Raw genomic sequence first — 14,878 nt, 5'->3', positions numbered from 1 at the left:
TTTGAGCCGACAGAGCTCGTCCTGGTCTGTCGGCACAGCCCAATTGCAAATGATCGGCTCCACGTACAGAAGGAACGTGCGTTTGGTACAAGAGTGCACGAAGGCACCGGAAATACATTGGGAACAAATGACCGGTCGTTCAAGACCTCTGTGAAGTACAGGAGCGTGCAAAACGAGAAACAATTAGCAAGAACAGAACGATACCCCATGGGTGTCTCATGACCGCACCTTAGGTTGTGACACGTGCAGGTGTGAGGGGTTGCCAGGCTACTTTGGAGCAGAGCTTGGGCGGAGGGGGGGCGGGAAAGCAGACAAAGAGGTGACACCTCAAGGTCTGCACGATCACAGCTCTCTGCTGCCCCAGGCTTCCGCTCGATAAGCTACTGGACACACCCGCCCCTCCTCACACAGACCGTGGAAAAGCCCCCGAGTGGGAGGGCTCTCTCTTCCTCCCAGGAGCTCTTGGACACGACGCACAGACAGGGCGCGGGGAGCTGCCGCCTGCAAACACGGCTCCAGGCAGGACTCCACTCCGCAGGAGCCGCAGAGCAGAGGAGATGGGGGCAGCTTAGCTCCTGTGCAGAGACCTGAGCTGTTGTTGCTGCGGACGCCGTCTTTTCTGCACTCGGGGTAGGAGTGAATGTTGAGTTGCCCTTAGAAATGAAACAGAGCACTTCAACGGCACGGGTGTGTGTGTGTGCGTGCGCCCTGGTGATTCTGGGAGACAGATCGAACCTGGGCTAAAAGAGAGGGGGCTTAGCCCTCTTCCATTTGCTAGTTCAAAGTTGTACAACCCATTTGTATCTGCTAGGTGGCGCAGTCGCCGTGCACAAAGAACGCTTTGAAAAGCGTCAAAGGCAAGTCATTCCGAGTTGGTCGTTTGTGTTTTCCGTTCAGACGCGAAATGCTGAAATGATCTCTCGGCTCCTCGGTTGTCATCCCTGACATCCCAACCCCGCCACTCACTGTGTAAAGCAGTGTCGTATGGCCCTGACATCACACCCCCACCACTCTCTACGGAAAGCACTGTCGTATAGCCCTGACACCCACCCCTCCACTCATTGAATAAAGCAGTGTCATCAAGCCCCGACATCCCACCCCCGCCACTCTCTACATAAAGAAGTGTCGTATGGCCCTGATATCCCACCCCCACCACTAACTGCGTAAAGTAGTATCTTCAGGCCCTGACATCCCAATCCCGCAACTCTCTGCGCAAAGAAGTGTCGTATGGACCTGACACCCACCCGTCCACTCTGTGCTTAAAGCAGTGACATCAAGCCCTGACATTCCACCCCCTTCACTCCCTGCGTAAGGCACTGTCATATGGCCCTGACACCCACCCCTCCACTCTCTGTGTAAAACAGTGTCATATGGCCCTGACATCACACCCCCACCACTCTCTGCGTAAAGCAGTATCGTCAGGCCCTGACATCACACCCCTGCGACTCCCTGCGTAAAGCACTGTCGTATAGCCCTGACAACCACCCCTCCACTCTCTGTGTAAAACAGTGTCGTTTAGCCCTGACATCCCAACCCTGCCACTCTCTGTGTAAAGCAGTATCGTCGGGCCCTGACATCCCACCCCTGTCACTCTCTGCGTAAAGCAGTCTCGTCAGGCCCTGACATCCAACCCCCGCCACTCTCTTCGTAAAGGAGTATGGTCAGGCCCTGACATCCCACCCACGCCACTCTCTGCCTAAAGCACTGTCATATGGCCCTGACACTCACCCCTCCACTCTCTACGTTAAGCAGTGTTGTCAGGCCATGACATCCCACCCCCTACACTCTCTGCGTAAAGCACTATCGTATGGCCCTGACACCCAACCCTCCACTCTCTGCATAAAGCAGTATGGTCAGGCCCTGACATCCCAGCCTCGTCGCTCACTGCGTTAAGCACTGTCGTATGGCCCTGACATCCCACCCCTGCCACTCTCTGCGTAAAGATGTGTCGCATGGCCCTGACACCCACCCCTCAACTCTCTGCATAATGCAGTCTCGTGAGGCCCTGACATCCCAACCCCGCCACTCTCTGTGTAAAGCACTGTCGTATGGCCTGACATCACACCCCTCCACTCTTTGCGTTAACCCCTGTCGTATGGCCCTGACACCCACCCCTCCACTCTCTGCATAAAGCAGTGTCGTATGGCCCTGATACCAACCCCTCCACTCTCTGCATTAAGCAGTGCTGTCAGGCTCTGACATCCCAACCCCGCCACTCTCTGCATAAAGAATTGTCGTATGGCCCTGACACCCACCCCTCCACTCTCTGCATAAAGCAGTGTCCTCAAGCCCTGACATCCCACCCCCGCCACTATCTGTGTAAAGCAGTATTGTCAGGCCCTGACATCCCACCTCTGCCACTCTCTGCGAAAAGAAGTGTCATATGGCCCTGATACCCACCCCTCCATTCTCTGCATAAACCAGTGTCTTCATGCCCTGACATCCCACCCCCGCCGCTCTCTGCGTAAAGCAGTATCGTCAGGCCCTGACTTCCCACCCCCGCCACTCTCTGCGTTAACCCCTGTCGTATAGCCCCGACACCCACCCCTGCACACTCTGCATAAAGCACTGTTGTCAAACCCTGACATCCCACACCCTCCACTATCTGCGTAATGCACTGTCGTATGGCCCTGACATCCAACCCCCACCACTCTCTGCGTAAAGCAGTATGGTCAGGCCCTGACATCCCACCCCCGCCACTATCTGCGTAAAGCAGTATCGTCAGGCCCTGACACTCACCCCTCCACTCTCTGCATTAAGCAGTGCTGTCAGGCTCTGACATCCCAACCCCGTCACTCTCTGCGTAAGGAATTGTCGTATGGCCCTGACACCCACCCCTCCACACTCTACATTAAGCAGTGCTGTCAGGCTCTGACATCCCAACCCCGCCACTCTCTGCCTAAAGAATTGTCGTATGGCCCTGACACCCACCCCTCCATTTTCTACAAAAAGCATTGTCTTCATGCCCTGACATCCCAAACTCACCACTGTCTGCGTAAAGAAATGTCGTATGGCCCTGACACCCACCCCTCAACTCTCTGCATAATGCAGTCTCGTGAGGCCCTGACATCCCAACCCCGCCACTCTCTGTGTAAAGCAGTATCATCAGGCCCTGACATCCCACCCCTGCCACTCTCTGCGTAAAGTAGTATGGTCAGGCTCTGACATCCCACCCACGACACTCTCTGCCTAAAGCACTGTCATATGGCCCTGACACTCACCCCTCCACTCTCTGAGTTAAGCAGTGTTGTCAGGCCCTGACACCCACCCCTCCACTCTCTGCATGAAGCAGTGTCTTCATGCACTGACATCCCACCCCCGCCAATCTCTGCGTAAAGCAGTATCGTCAGGCCCTGACATCCCACCCCCGACACTCTCTGCGTAAAGCACTGTCATATGGCCCTGACACTCACCCCTCCACTCTCTGGGTTAAGCACGGTCGTATGGCCCTGACATCCCAGCCTCGCCGCTCACTGCGTTAAGCACTGTCGTATGGCCCTGACACCCACCCCTCCACTCTCTGCATAAAGCAGTGTCGTCAAGCCCTGACATCCCACCCCCGCCACTATCTGCGTAAAGCAGTATCGTCAGGCCCTGACATCCCACCCCTGCCACTATCTGCGTAAAGCAGTATCGTCAGGCCCTGACATCCCACCCCTGCCACTCTCTGCGAAAAGAAATGTCGTATGGCCTTGATACCCACCCCTCCACTCTCTGCGTTAAGCAGTGCTGTCAGGATCTGACATCCCAAACCCGCGACTCTCTCCGTAAAGAATTGTCGTATGGCCCTGACACCCACCCCTCCATTCTCTGCATAAACCAGTGTCTTCATGCCCTGACATCCCACCCCCGCCACTCTCTGCGTTAAGCAGTGCTGTCAGGCCCTGACACCCACCCCTCCACTCTCTGCATGAAGCAGTGTATTTATGCCCTGACATCCCACCCCTCCACTCTCTGCATAAACCAGTGTCTTCATGCACTGACATCCCACCCCCGCCAATCTCTGCGTAAAGCAGTATCGTCAGGCCCTGACATCCCACCCCCGACACTCTCTGCGTAAAGCACTGTCATATGGCCCTGACACTCACCCCTCCACTCTCTGCGTTAAGCACGGTCGTATGGCCCTGACATCCCAGCCTCGCCGCTCACTGCGTTAAGCACTGTCGTATGGCCCTGACACCCACCCCTCCACTCTCTGCATAAAGCAGTGTCGTCAAGCCCTGACATCCCACCCCCGCCACTATCTGCGTAAAGCAGTATCGTCAGGCCCTGACATCCCACCCCTGCCACTATCTGCGTAAAGCAGTATCGTCAGGCCCTGACATCCCAACCCTGCCACTCTCTGTGTAAAGCAGTATCGTCAGGCCCTGACATCCCACCCCCTCCACTCTCTGCGTTAACCCCTGTCGTATGGCCCTGACACCCACCCTTCCACTCTGCATAAAGAAGTCTCATCAGGCCCTGACATCCCACCCCTGCCACTCTCTGCGTAAAGCACTGTCGTATGGCCCTGACATCCAACCCCTTCCACTCTCTGCGTATAGCAGTATCGTCAGGCCCTGACATCCCACCCCTGCCACTCTGTGCTTAAAGAAGTGTCTTATGGCCATGACACCCACCCCTCCACTCTCTGCGTTAAGCAGTGTTGTCAGGCCCTGACATCCCACCCCCACCACTCTCTGCATAAAGCAGTGTCGTCAAGCCCTGATATCCCACCCCCACCACTCTCTGCATAAAGCAGTGTTGTCAGGCCCTGACATCCTACCCCCGCCACCTTCTGCCTAAAGCACTGTCATATGGCCCTGACACCCACCCCTCCACTCTCTGCGTTAAGCAGTGTTGTCAGGCCCTGACATCCCGCCCCCTCCACTCTGCGTAAAGCACTGTCGTATAGTCCTGACATCCCAGCCTCGCCACTCACTGCGTTAAGCACTGTCATATGGCCCTGAGACCCACCCCTCCACTCTCTGCGTTAAGCAGTGTTGTCAGGCCCTGAGATTGCACGCCTGCCACTCTCTACGTAAAGAAGTGTCGTATGGCCCTGACATCCCTCCCCCGCTACTCTCTGCATAAATCAGTGTCAAGTAATAGGTTTATTCCATGCTGAAAAAAAGAAGAAAGAGAACACAACGTTTCGGCCGTGGAGCCTTCTTCAGGTGTGAGAGAGACAGGGCAGTAGGCAAAGGTAAAGTAGCGGGAGAACAAAGGCTGGGAGAGAGGAGGAGTGAGAGGCGGGAGCAGGGGACAGAAAGATAGGCCAATCAAGAGGTTTGAAGTCAGATTGGGTGCAGAGAGGTGTGAAATGAAACTTCCAATGAATGGAGAAAATTTAAAAGAACAGTAGTCTGTCGTTAAGGGAAGGGAGAATGTGTTATCCTAGCTGCAGAATAATTTTAGTTTTGGTGGTCTTTCTGATGTATGAGTTTCTGAAAACTGTCTTTGAGAACACATACAGAGAGATTAGAGTGGTTGTGGCCGTCAGAGGTGAAATGAGAAACAATGGGCTTGGAGAGATCTTTAATCTTCACAGCCCTGACGTGTTCTCTGAAGCGGTCTTCGAGTCTCCTTCCAGTTTCTCCAATGTAGATGGCTGGGCATTTACTGCAAGAGATACAGTAAATAAGGTTGCTGGAGGTACAAGATGCTGTCTGGGTGATCCGGAATTGTCCTGAGGGGCCGTGAATGAGTGTGGTGGTGGCTGTGTATTTGCAGGTGATACAGCGAGCTCTGTTGCAAGGGAAAGTGCCTGGTGTGGATGGTTGTTGAGGGCGGTCAAGGGAGCTGTGAACAAGGAGGTTATGCAGATTAGGTGGTCGGCGATATGCGATGATAGGGCGATCAGAAAAGAGGGCCCCAATGGAGGGATCATCCTGTAGGATGGAAAAGTTGTGGTTAATGGTCCTGGGGATAGGAAGTGTGTTAGGGTGGTAAGGAAGCACCAAAGGAATGCGGTTGTTACGGCGGGAGTTCCTGATCGGGTTGATGGTCCGGGGGGTGTTTTTGGCTCGGGCAAGGGCCCTGTCAATCACACTGCTGGGGTATCCTATGTTGATGAAAAATGAGTACATTTCGAGGACTTGGTTCTCGAAGACGATGTCGTCGCTGCATAATCGTCGTAACCTAAAGAACTGTGAAAAAAAAAAGTTAACTGTGAAAACGTTTTTAGTGTGGTTGGGGTGAAATGAGCTGTACAGGAAGTAGCTGTGTGAATCCATGGGTTTGTAATAAACTGAAGTGGACAGTCGGGGGTAGATGATAGACAAGTGGATGTCTAGAAACGGAAGAGTGGTGGAAGATATGTTAACTGTATATTTGAGGGATGGGTGGAACTTGGTGAAATGGTGCAGGAAGAACTCAAGCTGATCGTTGGAGCATGTGGCGGCACCGACACAGTCATCAATATATGGTTTGTAGAGTTCAGGGACATAGCCAGTGTAGGAAGCGAAGAAGAGTACATATTGACAGTTCTCCTATCTCTTTTACAGGTTTGTCAAAGACAACAGCCAGTCCAACAACAGCTACAGGTGAACAGAAATCCTCCTTGTCATTGATAACTCCTGTCTTTCTGTCTCTTCAGATTCCCAGTGTAGCTGTAGTGTCACCTCTCCTCCCTCAGTGTGAAGCTCAGTCTCTTCAGATTCCCAGTGTAGCTGTAGTGTCACCTCTCCTCCCTCAGGGTGAAGATCAATGTCTCTTCAGATTCTGAGTGTACTGTAGCTGTAGTGCCTACTCTCCTCTCTAAGTGTGAAGATCAGTCTTTTCAGATTCCCAGTGTAGCTGTAGTGTCTCCTCTCCTCCTTGAGTGTGAAGATCAGTCTCTTCAGATTCCCATTGTAGCTGTAGTGTCTCCTCTCCTCTATCAGGGTGAAAATCAGTAATTTCAGCTTCCCAGTGTAGATCTAGTGCTAGTGTCCTCTCTTTCCTCACTGATTTACTGACAGTCCTGATGGGTTAGATTGGGAATCCTTAACTATTCTTCATTGATCTTGGGTTCACCCTGAAGCCATGATAGCCCCATATGGGAACAGGAGGAGAACAGGATATGTGTTGAAGTGTATATGAGCCCAAGAGCACCTCTCCTGATCCCTGTTCATCCATTATCTCCCCCTCTCTCAGGCAGAACCAGGACAACACCCCAGACACAGCCACTGGGAGGTCTATCTGCCTCGCCCCTGGTCCTCCTGCTGCTGGGGGCTCTGCTCTTCGTGGTGCTGGCCCTGTTAGTGGGGCAGCTGATCCAGAACAGGAAGCTGAGGAAAGGTAGGGAGGGAACTCTCCATCCACATAGTGACCTCTAGTGGTCATTTCTGTCACTCACATGGAACTGATAATTAACTTGAGGATTAAAGCTGCTTTAACATCACAATTGCCAAGGTGAACCTGTCTAATTTAAAGGTTTGTTGGATGTGAACAACTTTAATAGGGAAATACAGCTGAAGTTTAAGAAAGATTATCAACAACTTAGGATGGAGATATGAGGAAATTTGCAGATCCAGAAGCATAACATTTATGTGCTCAAATGTCCAAAGAAGGTTTAGTAGTCAATGTTTGATCTTGAACTCTGCTCCCTGCATGTTAACCCTGAGTGTCTCTTTCCTCATACAGCCCTATCTAAGGGAGCACTCACCCCCTATCATGATGCCGTCTACGAGGAAATAGAGTACAAACTGGCCAGAGAGGGAACCTACAGTGCCCCCAGGAGAGGTGAGTGGAGAGAGTCTTCAGGTATGATTGATCTCTAACCTATGAGGAAAATCTGAGGACTTACACTTGTAGAAAATCTCACTCAACTGGTTTCTGACAAAAAGAGTATTTTTTAGTCTTAAACCTGTAGGGTTTTTTCTCAACTGGTGTCAAACTAAGTGAAGAAAATCAACACAGCATGAATCTGGATCTGCCTTATAAACACAAACTCACACCCTGGCTTCTCTTCCAGTAGAGGACAGTGAGGCTGCTGTCTGACTGCAGGTAATACTGATCTGTTCACAGGGAGATTCCTCTCTGATGAGCTGCCCTCTGGATATGATGATGTGGAGGACAGTGAGGGAGACCCAGTACCAGGTAAGGGAAATGGAGTCAGGGTGCTCAGTGTGGGAGTGGGAGGTCTTCAGTCCAGTACTCACTCTCACCTCAAACCAGGATGCTATTTAGAGAACTTATGTAGAAAATCCTGAATTATATAAATATAACCACATGTGTTTGATACCTTATAAAGCCAGCTCTTCAGTGTTGCCTCACACTAGCCTTATCTCAGCAAATCATAGATGCTGAGCAAAACTAGACCTGGTCAATACTGGGGTGGTAAACAGGGTGCTGCTCTAATTGGTTTTGATAGAAAAGGAGACTGGGGAACAGCATGCTGTAAAAACTGCCTTTCAGATCAGATTAATCAGCAATCCTAGAGTTTTGGCTTAACTATACACCACAAAACATTTAAAATCACACTTTACAGTAACTTTGCAGCTCTATGGTCAAAGTAAGTCTGAGTCCAGAAGTGTAAATTCTCTGTCTCTCTGTGTGGTTCAGGAGACTCGATACCCTCTCTGAAAGAAGAGATCCCAGAGTACTATGATGATGCAGTAACTGTACCTCAAACCCCAGATGCTTTGTCAGGTGGGTTACTTCAGTCCAGTCAAATGGGGAAACTCTGCACCGATCTCAGTGAGTCTGACTCTCTCTTTGATCTCAGCCACTGAATATGGAGTCTGTGTTATTCTGCACCTGTCTCATGAATCTGACTCTCTCTCTCTATCTCTCTCTCTCTCTGTGATCTCAGCCCTGCACACGCAGTCTGGGTCACTGTGCTGCCAGTGTCCAGCTCCTCTTCAGTTGCTCAGAGTGTCCACATCACCACTCTCTCCAAATACAACCAACCTTTCTCTCCCCTGCTGTCCTTCAACATCTTATTTTAAAATTTAGGAATTGTTTTAAATATATCACTGAAGTGAACAGGATTAGAAATCAGGTTCCCTGATCTCCTGTACTTGTCTGGAGTTTTAGTTCCTTTGTGATATTCAGTTAATCAGTGTGTTCTGAGGAGCTCCAGCAGTCCGGTGCTCTAGATGACTCAGTGCTCTGATATGTGTCACTGAATCTGTGCTCTTTGTGGTTCAGGAGAGAAGATGTCCCCTGTGACAGAAGAGGCCCCAGAGTACTATGATGATGCTGTAACTGTACCTCAGAGCCCAGATGCCTTGTGAGGTGAGTTATTTCAGTCCAGTCCCATAGAGAAACCCTGTACCAATCCCAGTGAGTCTGACTCTCTCCTCTCACTGTGCACTGCACAGCACATCACACTGAGTCTGGATTATAGGGCTCACATCACTGCTCTCTGTCCAAATATATTCATACGTCACTGCCCTATTGTCCCTCAACATCTTAATTCAAAATCTAGGATTAATTTTAAATTTAGGCAGAAATGAATAGTAGAGGAAATCATGTTAGTTGTAATATGATGTTTAATTAAACAGTGTGTTCTGATGAGCTCCAGCAGTCCTGCGCTTTAGATGAGTCAGTGTTCTGATGAGTGACAGTGACGCTGTGCTCTGTGTGTTTTAGGAGAGTTGATGTCCCTTGTAAAAGAAGAGGCTCCAGGGTACTATGATGATGCCATCACTGTGCCCCAGAATCCAGACACTGTGTCAGGTGAGTTATTATAAATAGGATTCATGAGTACCCCCTGTACCAGCCTGTACTAACCTTTGTCTTTAGAAATGAGTCTCAACCTAATTTCACATCTGTAAATAAACACTAACTGGAAGAGAAGAGGTATCTGACAGGCCAGTCTGTGTCAGAATGACAGAGACATTACTGACCTGCTCTTCTGTTCACAGGGAGACTCCTCTTTGATGATACACAATCTGGGTACAGTCATGTGGGGGACAGTGAGGGAGACCCTGCTTCAGGTAAAGGGGGCTACAGCAAGGGGGCTCAGTGTGGGCAAGGTGGTTCAGGAATGGGGAAGGTGACTCCCAGTAATCCATGTCAGTGCCACTCTCATTCAAGATAAGGAGGCATCAGGCATTTTGGGATCAATATTCGCCAGTACAGGCTGAGAGACTGTACTGGTACAAGGTTAGACTTCATAGATCAGAGTCTCATTGAAACCCAAATACTGACATACCCAGCCAATCAGATGTTTGAGGTTGATCAGCTGCTGATCTATTATGAGAGAGTGAGGTCTGGGCAGAGCAAAGCTCTGGATTCCCCAAGACCAGGAATTCTGTTCTCTGACTGCAAAAAGAAGTCCAGAAAATACTGTCAAAGTATTTCTTCACTGTGGTTTTAGAGCACTGGAACTTCATAAGCATAAGTGAAATCTGCACTGAACCATCAACTCTTCCTAAAAAATACAATTTGATTTAAAAAATGTCCTATTCAAGGCTTTTGACTAAATGATTGTAACAACTGTTCTGTATATTGATTTTGTAGCATCCAGGTTCATAAAGAGAGACATTTAACTGTAGGTCATATTCTGTTTGATTTTTAAAAAGTGGCTACTGTATATCTCTTCTTTTGGCCTGTGTAGGTGTTCTGTAAAAGATAAATACTTGGTGACACTTTGTAGTTTCTCTGGGTGGTTAGGAAGTAGTTGCCTAAAACACCTTGTTAGTAAATTTGTACAATTCATGTGTGCTGTACGTTTATTCTGTGTGTTGTTTAGTGGGAGTATTGTCATTGTTAACAAATATTTAACTCATTGTGTCTGAAATATTACTTGTTTTCCCAAAGCTGTACCAAAGAACAAAGAACTAATCTGCCTTTAACTATACCAAAAGCTTGGGTATATTCTTAGCAAAATTTTAACAATTTTTACAAAGTGGGGGCTTTGATTTTTTTAATTATTAATTTATCTACTCTGTCATTTCTGATATTCACCATTTTCATAACCCCTATTTGTAATTTGTAATATTATTTCAATACCTGATTCATTTGACAAACCATATTTCAAGTATTAATTTTGTGATACTATCTATTTCTAGCATTGTTTATAGGCAATTAATTCCTATAGATTTTAAAATCACACATATACAATTAAAAAAAATGCATACTGTACCCGTGATTAAAAATTGATGGGTCCAATTTTAATGACTTGCTAAACCAAAAATATCAGCTTAGAGTGTCGTCCCTGTCCATCAGTTGTCCACTGCCTGTCTCTGACTCTGTGTCTCTGTTTCAGGTGTCCCTCACACTGGCCCTGGAGTGGACAGGGTCTTGCCCACACTGCCCTCTGAAGAAGGAGTCTCTGCCCCTGACAGGGCTGACTACGATGATGTTGGGGACGAGTCTCAGGGAGAGGATGGGTGCTGTGAGACTGACAGGGCTGTCTGGGAGAAGCTCCTCCTGCAGGTCTAGACACAGAAGAGCTTCACCAACAGAGGCACACAGTCTTTGAGCAGCTCTGAGCACTGAGACTGTCTGACACTGTCTGTGACCTGAGTCCACTTCACTCCACTGTTTCCACACTGACACTGTCTGTGACCTGAGTTCACTTCACTCCACTGTTTCCACACTGTCCTCGGTGTCTGTGTCTACAGCACCTGCAGCTTGTGTTTTAGAAAAGGGAGGCTTGAACATCCCAATTCTGCTCAGTCTTTCTTCTTTTTATATTTTGATGTTTTAGAAATTAGAAATAAAACCATTCATTGATGTACAATTCTGAATGTACCACTTTTGATGGTAACATTTTTTTATAAATGTTATTAAAAAGATGTTTTGCAATAAACTTTTTAAAACCATTTTTATCTGCGTGTTATTTCTAATGTATGATATTAAAAGTATCAATAAAAAATTAAGGAGCCCTTGGCCACTCACAATGATAATATCCACCTCACAGGAAGAGGAAATGTAAATGTTTATCAACTTATTCATATAAATTGATCTACACAAAGGACACTGTAGACAAAACCAGACACAACATGAGACAACCTGGTATTAAAATTTCCCTACAAGAAGGCACAGAATCCCAAAATCTAAAACTTCAGAAATGTTATAACTACAGACATCTACTAAAGCATCTGGATTCAAATGACAGGAACACAGGAGAGTTAAAAGTTTGCTCAAACAATACACACTTTGATAGGTGTGACAAACTGACATTACAAAACTCATGATCATGAAAGAATGAGCCTTTTAAGCTCACTTCCTAAAATAATATCAGAATGTTTTAGGAGTTTAGGAGGAAACTGGAGCACCTGGAGGAAACTTATGCAAACATGGGGGACAACTTACAAACTCCACACAGATAGCGCACAGGTCAGGAATGAAACACAGAGCTCCAGCACTGCATGGTAGCAATGTTAACCACAGTGCCACCTGTAAAATAAATATAATTTGTGAAACACTAAGAGATTGTGTAAAACAATATTCTATTTACTTTCACTCTGGATCTTTAACAATGTATTTAACCTTTTATGTTAGGTTGCCTGGTTTTGGGAGGAAAGGGAATTTTCCAAATTAAATGAAATTAGCAATTATTAACAGAATGTATTACTACATATCAACACTATAAAAAAATATGCAAAATATTATTGAATTATTTGAGTTCTATAATACTGATACAGTAATTGTGTTTGAAATGTTGTTTTCAGTCCTGTTACTGTTATTTACAGATGTTTTTAGCACCAAAACCAGACAATAACAGTTCAGTTTCCAGTAAAGAATCCTGTCGCTACATCACAGAAAGTCTTTCCCACTTCAATCTGCATCTCTCCACTATATTCTCACCAGTGAGGAAGTTAAAGACTGACTTCATACAAGTCACCCCACTGACCTGACATCTCCAGTTTTGTGTCCATTTCTTTTTTTATTGTTCCAGTCACTTCACAATAAAGCAACTCAGACCACTTGTATCCACTTACAGGAAGTAAGGACACGTATTTGCAAGAGTTTCAATTCTTAGTAAAATAAGCTCTAAAACACCTTCTATGCCGCACAGTGAGCAATCATGCCCTCTTCCTAGAAGGATAGAAAAATAGATAGAAAATCAATTATAAAACCATTTTGTCCACTTCCAGAGAGCCCACACACTTAATTGGGAGGGTTTCAATTCAGAGTAGAAAAAAAAATCTCTAAATTAAATTTTTATGCTGCACAGAGACCACTTTCTTCTGTATGGCCGGTTAGCTCAGTTGGTTAGAGTGTGGTGCTAATAACACCAAGATTGCTTGTTCCTATACGGGCCAGGAGAACTCCTTCTCTTCTGCCAAAACCCTTTGATCTTTCTTTCCATGGTGAAATATGATGCAAAGATACCACTTACTATAGATAGATGAGTGTGTTGCAGGTGAAGAGGAAAGTGCTCAAATATTTAAAATCTCATATGTGAAGAAAAGATAGAGTGTCACTATTTACATACAGTGCCTTGCGAAAGTATTCGGCCCCCTTGAACTTTTCAACCTTTTGCCACATTTCAGGCTTCAAACATAAAGATATAAATTTTTTATTTTATGTGAAGAATCACCAACAAGTGGGACACAATTGTGAAGTGGAACGAAATCTATTGGATTTTTGAAACTTTTTTAACTATTAAAAAAATGAAAAGTGGGGCGTGCAAAATTATTCGGCCCCCTTGCGTTAATACTTTGTAGAGCCACCTTTAGCTGCGATTACAGCTGCAAGTCGCTTGGGGTATGTCTCTATCAGTTTTGCACATCGAGAGACTGAAATTCTTGCCCATTCTTCCTTGCAAAACAGCTCGAGCTCAGTGAGGTTGGATGGAGAGCGTTTGTGAACAGCAGTTTTCAGCTCTTTCCACAGATTCTCGATTGGATTCAGGTCTGGACTTTGACTTGGCCATTCAAACACCTGGATACGTTTATTTGTGAACCATTCCTTTGTAGATTTTGCTGTATGTTTGGGATCATTGTCTTGTTGGAAGATAAATCTCCGTCCCAGTTTCAGGTCTTTTGCAGACTCCAACAGGTTTTCATCCAGAATGGTCCTGTATTTGGCTGCATCCATCTTCCCCTCAATTTTAACCATCTTCCCTGTCCCTGCTGAAGAAAAGCAGGCCCAAACCATGATGCTGCCACCACCATGTTTGACAGTGGGGATGGTGTGTTGAGGGTGATGAGCTGTGTTGCTTTTACGCCAAACATATCGTTTTGCATTGTGGCCAAAAAGTTCGATTTTGGTTTCATCTGACCAGAGCACCTTCTTCCACATGTTTGGGGTGTCTCCCAAGTGGCTTGTGGCAAACTTTAGACGAGACTTTTTATGGATATCTTTGAGAAATGGCTTTCTTCTTGCCACTCTTCCATAAAGGCCAGATTTGTGCAGTGTAAGACTGATTGTTGTCCTATGGACAGACTCTCCCACCTCAGCTGTAGTTCTCTGCAGTTCATCCAGAGTGATCATGGGCCTCTTGGCTGCATCTCTGATCAGTCTTCTCCTTGTCTGAGCTGAAAGTTTAGAGGGACGGCCAGGTCTTGGTAGATTTGCAGTGGTCTGATACTCCTTCCATTTCAAGATGATCGCTTGCACAGTGCTCCTTGGGATGTTTGAAGCTTGGGAAATCTTTTTGTATCCAAATCCGGCTTTAAACTTCTCCACAACAGTATTACGGACCTGCCTGGTGTGTTCCTTGGTCTTCATGATGCTCTCTGCGCTTTCAACAGAACCTTGAGACTATCACAGAGCAGGTGCATTTATACAGAGACTTGATTACACACAGGTGGATTCTATTTATCACCATCAGTCATTTAGGACAACATTGGATCATTCAGAGATCCTCGCTGAACTTCTGGAGTGAGTTTGCTGCACTGAAAGTAAAGGGGCCGAATAATTTTGCACGCCCCACTTTTCATTTTTTTATTAGTTAAAAAAGTTTCAAAAATCCAATAGATTTCGTTCCACTTCACAATTGTGTCCCACTTGT

The sequence above is a fragment of the Lepisosteus oculatus genome, chromosome 14, assembly GCF_040954835.1.
Source record: "Lepisosteus oculatus isolate fLepOcu1 chromosome 14, fLepOcu1.hap2, whole genome shotgun sequence".
NCBI lineage: Eukaryota > Metazoa > Chordata > Actinopteri > Semionotiformes > Lepisosteidae > Lepisosteus > Lepisosteus oculatus.
Note: the sequence above shows the minus strand (reverse complement) of the source record.